The sequence below is a fragment of the Zingiber officinale genome, chromosome 10A (assembly GCF_018446385.1).
Source record: "Zingiber officinale cultivar Zhangliang chromosome 10A, Zo_v1.1, whole genome shotgun sequence".
In the NCBI taxonomy this organism is placed as follows: domain Eukaryota; kingdom Viridiplantae; phylum Streptophyta; class Magnoliopsida; order Zingiberales; family Zingiberaceae; genus Zingiber; species Zingiber officinale.
The window spans coordinates 49,137,364-49,150,852 of record NC_056004.1 but is presented as its reverse complement, the minus strand read 5'-3'; positions in this window follow the sequence as shown (position 1 = coordinate 49,150,852).

Sequence of the window (13,489 nt, the reverse complement as noted above, 5' to 3'; positions counted from 1 at the left end):
CAACTAACCAAACCACTACATTTGATAGCCCAACCAACAATCAATCCAATAATCCAAAGAATGATCATGTTTAACTCCACCTAATGATCCAAATCCAATACGATAATAAATGCATCCTTAATCCAATTCCTTCTAAAATCAAACATAATCCACAATCCTTCACTTCGATCCAAACAACCACAGATCACAAAGTCTCCAATATAATATGATACAAATCTTGATTTATCCATCCACAACACAAATGATATCAACCTACAATAACCTATCAACTAAACCATCAAACCATAATCAACCACAAACTCCAACAATCCTCAATCAACTCAATCATTTCCTAGTCTAATTCACATCCCAATTCCAAACCCATCCCCTTTTCATAATCCTTCCACAAAATCTCATAACCATTAGCAATCCCAACAAAACAGACCAATAAGAGATCAGAAGAAGCACACTTACCCTGATGTGCAAACAACGATCAGATGCCTATCCCTCAGCCAAACATTGCTCTGCCGATATCAACCCTAGCAAAGAATCCATTCCTTCAAGAATCAATCCAATACAGCAACAGAACAATCCCCTATTAACTCGGTATTGAACAGATCATACCTTAATTCCATGCCAATGACCCCTTCTCCAATGGTTCACTGGCCTAGTAAGCATTTCTTGAAACAAATGGCCGATGACAGTGTAGATGGCAACACAATCTCGATTGGAACAGAGGCTCCATTGGTCGACACCACAGCACGCGGTTGAGGCAATGAGGGACCGAATCTAGGGTTCAGATCCTCTTCCTTTTGATCAGTGGTGGGTTGATCGAAGTCGACGGCACTGTGGCTCGGCATCGGGCTCCCACGGCATCAGCAGAGACGCGAGAGGGAGAGGTCTGGCACTGGATCGGGGCGCCGGAATCATCCCGCGAGTGGCTTGTGTCGGTAGAGGAGAGATAGAGGGGAAATCGGAACACAAGATCGGCGATGGCGTGAGGAGGCGCAGTCGGCGACCTAGGGCAGAGTCGTGAGAGGAGGAGGGAGACTCTGCCGAGGCACGCTGGAGGAGAAGGAAGATAGTTTCCGGCGGTGAACCCACGGTGGTCGGCGATCGGGCGAGGAGGAATCGCCGGAGAAGGGGGAATTCGGCGTCGGGGAAGAGAGGGAGAAAGGTTCGGGTTGGGTGGATCGACATTTGGGGGAGAGAGGAAAAATAAAGGAAAAGAATTTATAATTTAAAACTTTTCCTCACTTAAATGGGTATCCCAAATAGGCTTCCACCTAACCTACCGAATCATCCCCTCAAAACGAGTCATATAGACTCCATTTAAATCCCGAAAAATTGCTAAAAATTTCTGAAAATTCCAATAAGATTTTTCGTCCAATAATATTTATTATTTAGTTTTACGGTATCTTACACCACACGTCCTCGCGGTCTGTAGGGGACTAGCGACTACACTCATAAAACAAATTCGACAATAAAATCAACTCACCTCTTCTGCCATCCAGGCAGGCATGTAGTAAAACAAATCTGAATGAAAATCATCGACAGTAACCATATAGTAAACTAATACAAGTCCAGATAGTGTGATATCCATAACACAAAAACCATAATCCAAGTGTATCAAATAGAACTAGTCTGATAAAGAAAACCAAAAGTCCTCGCGGTCTGTAGGGGACTAGCGACTGGAACTCTCTGGACAGCATCAACCTGAAAATAACAACGGAGGAGGGTGTGAGTCCAACACTCAGCGGGTAACAACTGATATGCATAATAAAGAATATAACAACTAGCACTAATCATGCGTACAGTCTCCTGATACAAGAAAGATAAATGCAACCGAGGAATACAGGAGAAAACTGTACTAACCAGGACCAAGGTATAAGGATAACAGGGTCATCAGATTGAGAGTGTCATAATCCTGTATGCATGTCAATCATATGCATCCATATAAATGCAGCAAACACAAGCAATATATGCATCATGCATATGATGCAAATGTCATGGTCACCCCTGACGCCAGTCAGTCATCTCACGTACAATGGTGAGACCGAGTGGGTAGAGCTGTGACAACCATGCCCCTAACGTCACTGCTCCTGATGAGTGACCAAGTGGACGGGATGCTGTCGGAGTACACACATACTCCTACCCCAAATCATAAATGGGGGAGCGCTATGCTCTCATCTCCCGGTACACCATGACGGGGAGGGATCCCTGACGTGCTACCACGCTGCTTCACACTACCCATGAGCGGACCAACGGAGCACCGAACAGAGCAAAACTGACGTGCTACCACGCTGCGTCACGCTACCCATGAACGGACCAACGGAGCACCGACAGCGATGAAACTGGCGATGTGCTCAACAATAATGGAGCAGACTATCGCACAGTATGCAATCATGCAAATGGTGCATGATACTAAGCATGACAAAATACTTAGCAGCATAGCAATAATCCATATACATGTAAAATGTGTACCATCGGGAAGTGAATCAAATCAAAGTACACAGACCAGATAAGGTATCAAAACCCTAGGTCCTGAACATGATAAATAACATGGTTGTGTCACTACCTCTATAAACAGACATAATCATGTATACACTAGCATGATGTGCAAAATAAATAAACAAGCAAGCATGTAACAGGTCAGGTAGTGATCAACCGAAGCAAATGAGAAACATAATCATTGCTATATGTTAAAAACATTATTATGCATATCAAAAGACATAAGTCAAAGTACCCGCCTCCAATAGGAAAGTCCAATCTGATCCAAAATACAACGTCGAGATACTCGTCTCGCGTCAAAGGCCTGTATCACCAATATATACATTTTTATTTAGCTAACATTCAAAGGAATGGCTAAATAAAATCCTTAAGGCTAAATTAGGGTAAAACCCTAATCAACCTAACCATCGAGTATAATTCATCTACAACAAAAAATGATCATACCTAACTAATATCAAATTCGAAACATGCCTATAATTTACCATGTATCAAAACGTACCTAAATCACTCCATAACCAATGATGTATGTAACAATTCATACCTAAAACAACATGTATCAAGAACGTGCCAACTCAATCCATACACCAAAACCCTTACCTTACTGCTAGAGGAGGTTGTTGCCGGAAGAAGTAGCTGCTGGAAAATGGCTGCTGGACCCAAGAGCAGAGTTGCTGCTGGAAACCAGAAGCAAATGTGATCAGCTAATCCACCAGCACAAATATTGAAAAAAAATAGAACACTACCTGCCTTACCCTAGTCTTTGACAGTAGACAATAACCAGTCGAAACCAAAAATTGGTGGCTGGCAAATAGGGCACAGGGGAGGCGATCGTCTGCCGGCGCTAGGCGGTGGCTCGGCTTCACAGAGAAGAGGAAGAAGGAGATAGCCGGCGCTAGGGCTGGCGTGATCTCTGCGCGTCGACGTCTAGTGGCCGCTGATCGTCGCAATGGGGGTCGAGGGCAAGGGTGTCCGGCGGTGGCTCGTCAGACCAGAAGAGGGGAGAGAAGGCTCTCGTCACCGGCAGCAGAGGGGGTTAGCGTCGCCTGTGCTGGTCGGCTCCGGCAGCACAAAGGGAAGAAGGGCTCGGATGCCGACACTGGAGGAATCAGTGCCGGAGAGGAGAAGAGGAAGAGGGGTGCGACGTCAAGTAGCATTGGCACCTAGGGCAAGGAAATCACTCGGCTGAGGAGAGGGGTGATTTCCCTTGGCTACGGCTTTGTACGCAAAGGAGAGGAGGAAGCCGCCGAGCGACGCCGGTTAGGGCACGGATCGGGCGCGGGCGGGGGTGTCGGCACGCGGGTTCGGCAGAGAAAGGGAAACGAAGAGAAATAAAGAAAATAAAAGAAAAAGGAAATATAAATATAAACATTTCCTCGCTTAAATGGGGTAGCCTAAACAGGCTTTCCCGGACCCCGTTTTTATCCCCGTAAACTCGTTCATTCGAGCTCCGAAAAATTCCCGAAAAATTTCTAAAAATTACAGAAAATTCCCTTACTATTATTCGCCATTTTTCTGGTATTTTACACTATGCCTTCGAGGTTTTTCAAATAGTCCTATCCACTGAACTTAATACAAAACCTTAGTTTAACTAGTTAGGATTCGTAAAGGGTTGGTTCGATTAGTTCCACTAAGCCAAATGCACCAGGTCGAAGTCATATCTTCCTAGATATGCATAAGCAAAGCTTCCCTAACGTGCTATCATCCAAAACTTCACCAGTACCGGGTAGATTGGTCAAGTTAAACTATTTTCCCTTTGAACTAGTTCTAATTACCCTGCCGGGTAGATTGGTTTTGGTTACCCTGTCGGGTAGGTTAATTTTGGAGGTGTCAGCTATTCTGGAGCCTCCCTATGAATTATTGGTCTGTTATTTTTAAGCTTTAATTCTAGGTTTGTGTCTGTTACTTTTATAACTATATTTAACATGATGATAATCTGATTTTTGATGGGTTCTAAAATTTTTCGATTTTAATTTTGTTGGTCTAGGTTTGTGTTTTGGTTTTTTAATTTGGTTTATCAGATTTTATATAATATATTTTATCTTTAGGTATGCAATATTGGTTAATTCCTACTTGCGTGGTTAAGCACGCTTTCGAAACTCAAACTTTATTTTGTTGTTTATGTTGGGTTATTAATAATTTAAATGTTTTATTTGAACTTGACTTGTAGCCAAGTCCTGTTTTATTGTAGACTGCTTTTTGACTATTTAAAATTAAATCTAAATTCTTAGATCTTGTTGTAAATTTTTCTAACATACTTTTTAATTTATTATTTTCTATTTTTAGTATTAAATTTTCCTTCTCAAGTGTTAGGTCTTGAGTTGGATTGGAATTTATGATTTGTTCCTTGAGGTTTTGGTTTTCCTCAAGGAGCAATTTATTTTCATTTTCTATTGCTGTTAATTTTTTATTTAAATAAGCAATAATTCTAAAAAAAATTCTTATTCAGATTAAAACATACCTCTTCGGGACCTTCGGAAACGAGTACGGACTCGTGGCTCGATTCGGGTTTGGACCCGTCTTCTGATTTGTCCTCCGATTCTTCTTCGAGGGACATCAACGCGAGGTGACTCTAGTGCTTCTGATCTTCGACCTCCGATTCTTCTGAGGAAGAGTTGTCCCAGGTTGCTTTGAGAGCCTTCTTCTTGGATGTCTTCGACTTGTTGCTCTTCAATCTCGGACACTCGTTCTTGTAGTGGCCTTTCTTGTTGCATCTGAAGCAAGTCACATTCTTTGGTTCAGATGGGGAGTTGATCTCCTGCAGGTCCCTTTTGTTGAAGCTTTTCTTCCTCCTGATGAACGTCTTCCTTACCAAGTTCACCAGGTACTCTTCGTCTTCAGAATCTTGGTCGGACTCATCTTCAGGTTAAGGCTTGGTCTTTTCCTTTTCCTTGGAGGGACCTACAAATAAGGCAATACCTTTCTTGGATCTGGCGTTAGTCTGCTCGTGTAATTCTAATTCGCAAAACAATTCATCGAGTTTTAATTTAGATAATTTTTTTTGAAATTTTGTAGGCATCCATGATAGATGCCCACAAGGTAAAACGTGGAAAAGCATTCAATGCGTACTTGATTAGATCGCGATTCTCCATTTGGTGGCCTATCGCATGGATTCCATTGAGGATGTCTTTGATTCTCGCATGGAGTTGACTTGCTGTTTCTCCCTCCTACATTTTAATATTAAATAATTTATTTAATAAAAGGTCGTGCTTAGTTACCTTGGCGTCGCTTGTTCCTTCGTGTAGTTTGATCAACTTGTCTCATAACTCTTTCACATTTTGGTGCGGTCCCACTCGGTTCAACTCTTCCTTCGTCAACCCGCATTGCAACATGTTGAGAGCTTTGTAGTCCATCGAGGACTTCTTTCTCATGTCTGGAGTCCACTGTTCCGGGTCTAGTGGGTTTCCAGAGTTGTCGATCGGCACCTTGTAGCCTCTGGTGACACTGAACCATTGATCGAAATCGGTCTTCAGGTAGACCTCCATCCGCTTCTTCCAGTACGGAAAATCATCCCCGTTGAATAGGGGGAACGTATTGTGCTGAAGCCTTCAATTTGAGACATATTTGTCCTGCACACACAAATAAAAGCAAGAAATCCCAAGACTTTGTCTTGGATTAGTAGTGCGGTATTAAGAAAAATATATAAAATTGAATTAGTGTTGCACCAATTCAGATTAATTGCGATGAGAAGATTTCCAAAAAGGTAACGATACCAGTTTGGAATATAACGAAAAACTGAGAACTAAAAAAGAAAATGGAAAAGAATTTCACCCCCTGTCTGATTGGTGGTTGCACCAAATCAGAGTGGTACCTGCTCTGATACCACTTGTTGGATTATGTAATTCGATAGAGGGGGGGATGAATATCGATCGGAAAGAATTATCGTAGAGTAAGCAGCGAAAAAGTAGACAACGAAAAAGTACAATGCTAACACAAACCTTTTTACTTGGTTCGGAGCTTTAGTCGACTCCTACTCCAAGGCCCACACTCGTCGAGTACTTTCGTTGGGCAATCCACTAGCAATCCGAAAAGATGATTACAGAACTTGAAGTACAAAGATGCTAAAATGAAATAAGTACCGACAACTAATAAAGAAAAAGAAATCAGCGCATTTGTCAGAGAAGCTTCGTCGCAGGAGCACAGCGCAGGATCGCAAGCGTCAGAAGGCGTAGTCGTGTGTTGTGTCTTGTTCCAGGCCTCACCCTCCTTATATAGGAGGCTCGGGGTGCCCAGATCCCTTCCGGGCACCTGGAGTGTGACATAGCCCAGCCAACCATGAAGCTCCACATGTCGACGTGCATTTGAGGATAACATTTGCCTCCGGGCGCCCGGACCCTTGTTTTCCAGTAATCTCCTTCCTGCAAGAAAATGTTAGTCCGATGCAAACGTAAATTATATATCCTACAAAATAGAGTGTTAGCATTGTCACGCCCCTAGAGGAGTCCCTACCAATAAAATTTCGGCAACATCTCCCCTGTACCGGTGACAATATGAAGCATAAGTGCATATAACCACAGACATACTCATCAGCAGTATACAATAGCCCACACGGCTGGATAAATAACACAACCACGCAGTTTTAATAGCAGCCCACACGGCTGAAACATAACACAACGGAAATCACAAAATAAGGAACATAAAACAATAGAACAACTAACTATGAGCCGGCTCGGCTTGACACAATAATAACAAACCAAATACAAGATACCACAAATGATACTCCAAATAACAGAATACACAAATACAAGAACAAGTACAAAACCAAAATATAAATAGTGTAAGGAATACTAAAATCATAAGATCGTCCTTGAATGTGACATGGGACTAGCGGACAGGACCTCCAGGCGACTCCATAAATCATTTACCTGCTACATGGCGAAATAATCACTTTACCAGGTGGTGAGTATAAAGACTCAGCGGGTAATAGACAGATAGTGCATGAACATAATATAGAACTAGAGATACAAAGGTATACAGTCTCGTAGGGAATATAGAAGATACTAAAGTGATATCATAGTAAATGCCCATACCTGAAACCATATCCTAGGCTAGTAAGGTTGGGAATAGTGCAGACCTGCTATGGTACCGCTCATAACTACAAGAGTATCAAGTGAGGTATACTACCAATAAGTAAACCAGCGTCTAAATACATACCTCAGGTATATATCTCAACCTATGTGAGCATATCAGCATAAGTAAGCAACAACAGCATAAGTAAGCAATAACAACATAAGTAAACAACAGCAACAACAGGTATACTAGTAATAGCGTATGCACGGATGGTCACCCCGCCCACCTCTCTACACCACGACCCCTATATGGTCGAGAGGCTGGTACAATAATAGACTGTACACCACTCCAGCTACCACTACTCTCGAGTGACCGAGGGGATAATTGCATAGTAGCTGAATAGCTTCGTCTGCGATGGGGGTCCCTGCTGCCTGCGACTCTAGCTATCACTACCCATGAGTGTGCGAGTGGGGAGCACAACAAGACAAGTGGCACTCTCCAGCTACCACTACTCATGAGTGGCCGAGCGTGCGACCTTGGCTAACGACCGTCTCAACCACAAGGGAACCAAAGTCGCCGATAATGCATGCAATGACATGATGCGAACAATGCAACAACCATCATATATATATAATAGAAATCAGGTATGCTACATGAAGTCGCATGCTCAATAAAAACATGAATAAATAGCAGTCAAAACAAGTAAACATAGTATCTGGTATCTATATATCCAGTATCTAGCATCCAGTATCTGGTGTCTGGTATCTATATATCCAGTGTCTAGCATCTAGTATCTGGTGTCTGGTATCTGCTAAATATCATAGATAGCAACAAGAGACTGTTTAGATACAGAAACGAGTAGCTCAAAGATTGAGTGGAAGTATCAAGCGCAGGAAAAAATAAGAGTGGAGTTAAGATAAATACAACAACTATCTGAACATAAAGCTCATGCACTAGGGCCACAGTACTAAAGAGACAAAGGAAGAAGTACCCGCCTTTATACGTAGATCGTGTCCAGAAATCCTATGTCGAGATGATCATCCCGAAACAAAGTCCTGCGATCACATAATGTACAATTTAGCTGATCATGTTATACATCAACTAGCTAAACCTAGTTCCCAAAACCCATAAGGTAACTCTCCTTCGCAATGATTTTTAGTTAACACTAATCGTTGATTTACCTCTATTGATCCAATCAATGAATCCTTAATAAAAATCCATTCAATACTGCCAACAAGAAACCTTATGAATCCAATTCATCACCACTATGCACAATATCAATTTAATGACTCTAACAACAAACATGTGTTCCTCTAAATCAATCAATCCACTAATCAACCAAACCACAACCGAAAATGAAATCAAATCCCATTTCACACCAACTAATTAACCAACTCCATAACCATAATCAGATCCAAGATTAACAATTAAGCACTACTCACTAGCTACTTAGGTTTAGTTTTGTTACTCCAATTTGATCTACAACAACTCGGTGGAGATCCCCCTTGTCGAATCCAATGGAAAGATGGCTCCACGGTGGCAGCAGGGCAGCAGATCTACCAACATTAGGCTGTTGAAGGCAACAAAAAATAATAGCGCAGTAGCTATTGCCCTAGATCCCGTCAGCATGTGAAAGGGCAAATCGATCTCCCAACTCCATCTCTATTCCTTGGCGACCACTACTCTAAACCACTGCACGGACAACAAGGAGTTGGACATGGCTTGGCATCGGGTGTCCACAACCAGTAGGAGGAAGACGGTAGCCCAACTAGAGCTCAGGTGGTCAGCATTGGAAAAAGGGAAGGTGCGATTTGGTTTGGGGATCGATGGCTCGACCCTCACAGCAGCGATGGAGGTGGCATAGGGCTATCGGCCAATCGAGGCAGTGTGATGCTCGGGAGGCGACGACATCGGGCTTGGGAGAAGCGGATCGGCTAAGGGCTTGGCCTCCTCCCTCGTCACGGCCACACCTAGTGCTGGTGGTCGTGGAGATCAATGGCGTCAAGGTGGCGAAGCCCTAGCATCGATCCGTGGTGGTCAGAGAAGAAACCGAGAGAAGGAAGTCAGCGCCGGCGATTGGCGATTGGCGATCGGTGCTCCACAGCGACAATAGGCGAAGATTGAAGAAGGTGGTGGAGAGATCTCGGGGTGGAGTGGAAGAGATGAGAGGTGTCGGCTGGAGGGTGTCGACACTGCTCTGCGTGGCGGTGGTGGCGCGATGCAGAGGGGAAGAGGGAGATTGAGCGTGAGGATGGCTAGGGCTCGGTAGAAATAAGAAGAGGAAAGAAAAGGAAGTAAATTAAAAGGAAACTTAGGTTTTCCTTAATCAAACCTTAAGTACCTTCCCAAATCAACTCCTACTTTTGAGTATATTCCAAACAGGCTTTCTCGAATCTCAATAACTCTACCCCTTAAATTATATCATATGAGCTCTAATTAAATCCCAAAAAAATTCTAAAAATTTCAAAAAAATTCAATAAGATTATTTTTTCAATAATCTTACTAGTTAATTATTATTTGGGTGTCATATTTTACAAGCACAGTTTATAATCAAACAGAATAGTAATTAGATTCCGTCTCACCAAGACCGGAATCTAATAAAGATCTCAACTTAAAGTTCCAAAATGGTTCTAAGTTGGATCGGTGCCTAAGTTCCCTTCCCGGGAACGGGCCCTCGCAGTCACTCGCCTCTAGTGACTTACCTTAACTTACCTGCCAGACGTCCGGTCAGCCCTTCGACCCATCTGGACTTCATGCCAGCTATCAGGTCAGCCCATCGACCTAGCTGGACTTCGTGTTAGACGTCCGGTCAGCCCTTCGACCCGTCTGGACTTCGTGCCAGCTATCAGGTTAGCCCATGGACCTAGCTGGACTTCGTGCCAGACGTCAGGTCAGCCCTTCGACCTGTCTGGACTTTGTGCCATACATTCGATCATCCCATCGACCAGTCTGGGCTTCTTGCTATCTATTAGGTCAACCTGTTGACCTAGCTGGACTTCTCCTGCACACTTCGTCAGAGTGTTTAGATCAATATGAAACTAACTTAACCTACTTTATCATTCATCAAAACTTGAGTTAGACCGTTAGTGCTAACCGCACCAACATATAGGTGGTGCCGAGTGAAACCTAGGGTTTTTCTACTTCTTACTTGATCTAATGGTCCATATCATCCTAGATTTAGATGAGAACTTGACAATAGACAACACTTTTTAAAAATCGCTGTCGTAGATACTAAATAATATGCTAATAGACAACACTTTTCAAGAAGTGTTGTCTTTGACCCACAAAAATCACTAATAGACAACGGTTTTTAAAAAAACATTGTCTATTAGTAAGAAAATAAAGAGATAGACAACACTGTTCACTAAAAGCGTTGTTAAAAAAAATAACGCTTTTTAAAAAACGCGTTGTCTTTTAAGTGTTGTAAAATCCTAATTTTCTTGTAGTGACACTGTCTTGACCTCAACTTGGAAACCTTCCCGGTCTCTTCAGTTGGATCAACGACTTAGGGTTTGTTCCTTCCGGGAACACGACCTCACTATCACTTCTCCAGTTGCTTACCTCAACCTACCTGTCAAATATTAGTCCTCCAGACCTGTTTGGACTTTGCCGCTTAGCATCGAATCATCCCACCAGGACTTTCCCTCGATCTTCGGTCCTCTAAACCTATCGAGCTTCCCTGCCAAGTGTCAGGTTCTCTCAACCCACTTGGTCTTTCCGCCTGGCTTCCATAATCTGCTAAGTCTTTCCTGCCTAGTCACGACTAGGGCTTTCCCGGTTGAGTAAACAACCTATACTCTTAGTCAACTTATTAGATCACAATAAGACTTAACTTGAACCTTTGACAACATCAAAACTTAGGTTAGATTCTGGTGCACCCTGCACCAACAATCTCCCCCTTTTTGATGTTTGGCAATCAAGGTTCACAGTTAAGTTAATAACATATGTAAACATATAAGTAAACAAACATTTTTATTTTTCACTTTACTCCCCCTGAGTTTAACAACTCCCTCTGAATTCACTATCTCTCACATTTGGTAAAGTTAAAAATTTGGTAGGGAAAATAATTTTGATAAGTTAAATTTTAAAAGGTTGTTAGTGTAAAATAATTCTGAAAATTTGTTAAGGAAAAAAAAATTAAAAATTTGGTAAGTTAAAGTTTAAAAATTTCTTAGGTTAAAAAGTAATTTTAAAAATTTGGTAAGTTAAAGTTTAAAAATAAAATTGAAAGTGAAAATAATTAAGTTGAAGATTAAATGTGAGTTTAAAAAATTTAGAAAGATTTGAAAATAATTTTTGAAAAGTTTTTTAAAGATAAAGTTTGAAAATATGTAAAAGGTATTTTTGAAAATAATTTGAAAAATAGTTGAGAAAATGTTATTAATGCTCCCCCTAAAATTGATAAGTACCTAAAGGTCCAAGTATGCTTTTAAAAACTTGAAAAAAAAGTCCTTATGATGAAATATCCCACCTTCATACTTAGCTGACTATCACAAGATAGCAACTACTGATTCAGGTTGATCAATTTAAGTGTGTGATTCTAACTAGCTTGTTACTAGCTAGATTGCCCAAATTGATCAATGTGTTTGGTTTAAAGTCTAGATTTATAGGGATGCACTGACTTAAGCGTATGAAATCTTACGCTAAGTCCTAAGCATTCCACACCATTCTAGGTTTCAAAATACATAAGCAAGGTGTCCTACTGTGCTTGTGAGATGCTGACTATTAAAACTATAGGAACATCCATTTCTACGATAAGACATAAGCTACTCCAAAAAGATAAAATATTTTAAAATCAGTTTTGAAAACAAATTTTGAAAAAGAAAATTTTAAAAATATAATTTTGAAAAACTACTAGTAATAATTTTTGAAAATATATAATAAAGAAAAAGACCTATTTTATAAGGCATTTGCACAAACAATTGAAGAGAATAATAAAAGTCACATTAATAAAAAGCAAGGATAACTAACAAGTACCAAACTAGTCGACCAAACCGTTTTTTTATAATTATGTTTATTAATTAATTAGATACAATTTTAATAGTTATATTTTTTAAGTTTAATTAAGTTTTTTAAATTTAAGTTTTAATTTAAGTTTTAATTAATTTTAAGTTGAATTTAATTGAGTTTAAAATTTAAGATTTAATCTTAATTTGAATAATGTTGATTTAATTTAAGTTTGAATTAATAATTTAAAATTTAAGTTAAGTTTATTAGTTTAATAGTTAAGTTTATTAATTAAGTTATGTTTTGATTAAATTTTAAAATTAAGTTTTAAGTTCAATTTTAGTTTAGTTTAAATTTTAATTTTAGTTTTAAAGTTTTAATTAAATTTATTTTAGATTTAAGTTTTAATTTTATATTTAAATTTAATTAGGTTTTAATTTGATTAATTTAAACTTTAGATTTAAACTTAGTTTTGGGTTAATCAAGCAAGCTTCCTAAGGATAAGTTTTCAGTTCAGTGGCGAGGCATACGACCTTCTTGTGTATCAACGGTAGACCATTTGCTGAATACTTTCCAAAATATTTCTACCCAAAAAACTTAATACTAAGTTTTGGTCTAACTAGCCCATGTTTGACTGGGGTAACTTCGATTAGATCCACTAAATCCAGTGCACCAGGTAGAATACACAAGATTCAGCCTAGACATGCCTTCAACGGAGCTTCATTATATTGACGTACTATCATCCCAATCCATTTCGATGCTATGTTATTAGAGTTTGGTAAAGCTTTTTAACTAACCATTCTAAGCTAAGCAAAAAAGTAAACCTAATCCTAAGCATGCATAGTAAATCAAGTTGGTTGAACCAATTTTCTATTTGCTCCTCCTGAGTCATAGATTAGATATGGTCTATCTAAGTAATGAATTTGATTCTTAGGGATCATATATTGGTTTGGTTTGATTGATTTAGTTAAACAATTTTTAGGGACCCATGCTTGGACTTGATTTCTAGCATTTTGACTGATTAGAGATAGATACTGATCCTGTC